The following is a 4,660-nucleotide window of genomic DNA, read 5'->3' as shown; positions in this document are numbered from 1 at the left end:
AAAGCTGAGAGTGAAGTATCGATGAATAACAGTAGCAAAGCAAACTTTATTGGAACCTAAAGCCATGGATCAGGTAGGAGTGTTATTAAGAGTTACCCTAAATATATAGAGCACAACTTCAAACCCATTTCTGTAGATTTATTGAATCTCATGATGATGTTCCTCAGTTTACCATGGATGCACCTCCATCAGCTCATAACCTAGAATAAAGAGAGAAAAAAGAAGAAATCAGAAAACAAGACAAATTAAGATAGGAAAGAAGAACTAGTAAGAAACTAAATCAGTATCCAAAATAATCAGCCATGATTTAAATCTAAATAAAAAATCAGAAGGAGAACATGAAAGAATCGAATTAGGTTAAAATCAGTTTTAGGGGAAAAAACAAATTCAACAAATTTCCTAAAAGATTTCAACTGAAGTAGACAAAATTTATATAAAACAGAACAAAATTTTGTAAGGAACATGATTTAATTGATGGATTTAAGTTTAGTTTTCTCTATTGATCATGAATTCTAAGAAAAAATCCAGGTTGACTAAGTCAACGTCGCAGGAAAAATCGCCACATAATCGCCTTGACTAAGTCAACGTCGCATGAAAGGATATGGATCTGAATATTGCTGTTTGATTTTTCTAACTCAATTGATTCGTTTGGATCCGAGATTTATTCGAAGGAATCTGACTCATTTCATCAAACTCAAAAATAAGAAAATCGTAGAGTTATGTGAAAATATTTGTTCCATTTACATTTGTAATCAAACCAATCAGGTATAAAATGATACCTGACTCAAATCGCTCTGAGTAGGATTATATAAACTGAGTCATATTTCGAGTCTGATACCAGAGAAACAAGAAATGATCTGATATTTGATTTGGTCCGAATCAAATGCAGAGTCAGACTCCAAACAAGCATTGTGTAACATCTTGTCTGAATCTGATTAAGATTTGAATCTAACTTGTCAGTTTGTGTTTTTATTGTTATCATGTCCGATTCGGTTCACGTATATCTGATTTGGAGTTATTTAAATCATGTACTCGATTCATCGGCACAAGTGTACATGTATTCAAAAGTTATCTATAATTCCATCATTTAATAATGGGGGATTTTGTGTTTCCCCTCAAAAAAGATACCTAATTTTTATTACCCCTTTTTAAGTCACTAATAGGTAAAACCTCCTCTACGTTAACTTTTCCGTTATCATCTAGTTAAGTAAGCACGTGTAATGCAGGCGTGTGTTATAATAAAATATTAAATATGAGAGACCCCAAAATACCCTGTAGTGAACTCTCTTCTTTATTTGGTCTTCTTCTTCATCTAATTTCTCTGTGAGAAGAACTCGAATTTATGGTCAAAATCCAAGTAGAGAAGGTGCTGCTAGTGTCGTCCATATTGAAGATTAAAGGTGGATGATTGAGAGCTATTTCAAAGATCTAAAGGATAAGAATCATTGGGTTTGATTTGGGTTTGAATTTGGCAGCAAGGGTATCAAATTTTTGGGGGTTTCATTGGGATCTGGGTTTGAATTTGGCACCACCGTCCACCAACATCACAAATACGTTGTGTGCGTGCAACTGGTAACCAAGAGATAACCCATCTCTTGTTAGATTAGCTTTTCCTCACCCTGCAAATTTGGATTAGAGAAACTCATTGTTCTAAATCTTCTCAAACACTCAAAACATTCATAAATAACACAGAGGTTAATTTGTTAGATAATTCCACCTCCATTTATTTTGTTTATACCCACTTTAATTTTGGGGTTAACACAAAGGTTAATTTGTATCTTTTATTCTATTCCTCTATAGATTCTACAATATCATTAATTGGTAGCTTCATGTAATTGCTAGAATTACAAAACAGTATATGTATTGTGATGTTCTCTAATGGCGGCACTGTATTGGATGTACGAGGACTGAGGAGGAGAAATAGAGAAGAAGGAGGGATAATAACGGATAATTGTTAGGAGGAAAGTCACTTTTACTATATGGAAAGCTGACTTTGGTCTAGTCAATTTGACTTCATGTCAACATGGGGTGGATTAAAAAATGCTTCCCCTTTCATCAATAATTATTAGAGTTAATTAGTATTTGGGTCGTGAATTTTGGTACCCTTTAGATTTTGGGTCCTAAGTTTGTCCTTTATAGTGTTTGGGTCGTTGACCCAGTTAGTCAACTAAGTCAACTAACATGTTTGGTCAAAGTGTTAGTTATAGTTAAATCCCTGTTTATCATCACCGTGGCTTTTCGAAAACCAAAAATTCAAAGAACCCATATTCAGTTAACTTTTAGCCCTGTTCTTTATCAAGAAAACAGGGAAATGATTTGATAATCGCTCAAAGGATTTCCACTATATAGATGCCGTACCATGAGGTAACCGATGGAGCATAGCAGAGGTCGCGTCAGGGCTTAAGTTTTCTACTTGATCCGAACATTGCTCAGACCAGATTGGTGCGGAAGTCCTCACAGTTCGTTGTTTTATGTGCACAGTCTTCCCTGGAATGTAAGTGAGTCTGCTAGGACGATGTTCTACAAAGAGGGCCACGAATTCAGTGGAGAGGTAATAAGGGAAGCTTTCGTTAATTATTTGTTGTTGATGTATCGCCGCCTTTTATTGCTTAATTCATCCCTGCAAATTCGACTCCATACATGACTGATTAATCCAAATCAAAATAGGACTCCAGAGACTTCAACATCTCAGGCAATCATCCATGAAATCATTATTCACAACATCTATCACAGGTTCAAAACCCCATCTTGATCTCCTGTGTTTTTCATCAAAAATCAATGATAAATCACCTCATTTCTTCGTATAGATTAAGAAAGAATGATAAAAGAAAGAAGAAATTCCCATTGTAAAGTTCAAGTTTAACTGAACCTACGAAGAAGAATTTCTTGATATCTTTTTAATCTATATACTAACGGAAGGTAATGGATGGTAACAGTTTAACCATTTGACCGTGTAGACTAACGGGGTCAACGACCCAAACACTATAACGGACAAACATACGACCCAAACACTAAGAAATACCAAAATCCACGACCCAAATACTAATTAACTCTAATTATTATTTTGTTTTGATCCGTAAAGTTATATAATGGCATTTCTTCTCCGGTCGATACAAGCCCGTAATGCATTTTATGATCGGTAAAGTTATATGTTGGCAGTTCGAAAGGCATGAACTCGGCACTACAACTAGAAAAGGCCGACCAAAAGAGGCTAAAAGCCAATAAGCAAACAAAACTAAAACAGTACAGTACAGCAAGACTAAATGGACTTAAAAGAAAAATGAATTACATGCAAACAAAGAACTGAGTTTTTGTTCTGGAGTGTGAAACAAACACATTCATTTCATTACATTCAATAAACGATTTGGTATTTTAAATAATTAATTCCAACAACATCTAGATTGAATCAACACATAAACTATTCTTCATTTAAACCTACCAAACCAAAAATTGAAAAATCAAATCTAGATAGAGATTTTGTCCAAGTTAATCGTTTCCAGCCCTCCTGTTTCTTCTGTTAACTGCTAATTTTGAGAGCGCTGCTGCGATTCTTTATAGAGATAACCATTCCCGTCCGTAGTCGACAACCACAGTTGAGAAGGCTTCTGCAGTTGACTGTGATTTACAGAAAGTCGGATCTCCACTGGCAGTGGAACTGAGTAATATTCATTAACTAGGTTAGTTAATGCTTTTTTTGGCTTGTGATGTTCAGGGTATGCAGGCCTTGTTCAAATTTATGATTTTCTTTAACTTTAGCATCGTTTTGGATTAGATACGATGGACTAACAAAATATCTCGTTCTTTCGTTGGATTCTAAAATTGCGAATAAGTGATTAGTGAAGCTCTTCATTGCACGTTCTAGATTCATCACAAATAGGATCACTTTCTTTCATTGGCTTTCAATTTCTAATATGTTGAGATTAAGAACAATACACTACAGTACGTATTTGATATTATTAGGGATTATGGATTAGTCAGTATAGTTAGTATAAAGGGTGACACGGAGTAATTTAAATCCACCCAAAGTCAAAAAAGCTTGACATAAGTCAGCTTTCCCTCTAGTAAAACTGGCTTTCCCCCTATCAATTTACTAACAACGATGAGTCCCGTTCAATTGATTTTTGTTTAATCTGTAGTCTGTAGTCTGTGCGACTACGTGCCACGTTTTGGAGGGCATAGATGTCTAATCAGGAAAAATTACACACATGCATGTCACATATGCCAACTTAACTAGGTGATGACGGAAAAGATAACGTAGAGGGGGTTTTACCTATTACTGATTTAAAAAAGGGATTATACAAATTAGATATCTTTTTTGAGGGGGAAACACAAAATCCCTCTTTAATAATTTACAAAATAATTCAGTCATATTCAACCGAGTCATTCTAAGAATTACGGTGCTGATATTTGGTTTGAGCAAAAAAAATAACATCTATCAAGAACAAAATGAAAATACAAAATAACTACTTTGGAGGACAGAAAAAAATATATAAAAGTTTATTTAAAAGAATTATCAAATCATTTACACTAATTATAAATTCAAAAAAGGATACATAATGTACCACAAAAGAGGTAAGTAAGGTCTTCTTTGTTTTATACTCGTAGGTATACTCATGTTCTAAAGATTAGAGTTAACATATTATACCTGAGTGTGGGTACA

This window comes from Papaver somniferum, chromosome 11 (genome assembly GCF_003573695.1).
Source record: "Papaver somniferum cultivar HN1 chromosome 11, ASM357369v1, whole genome shotgun sequence".
Taxonomy (NCBI): domain Eukaryota; kingdom Viridiplantae; phylum Streptophyta; class Magnoliopsida; order Ranunculales; family Papaveraceae; genus Papaver; species Papaver somniferum.
Note: the sequence above shows the minus strand (reverse complement) of the source record.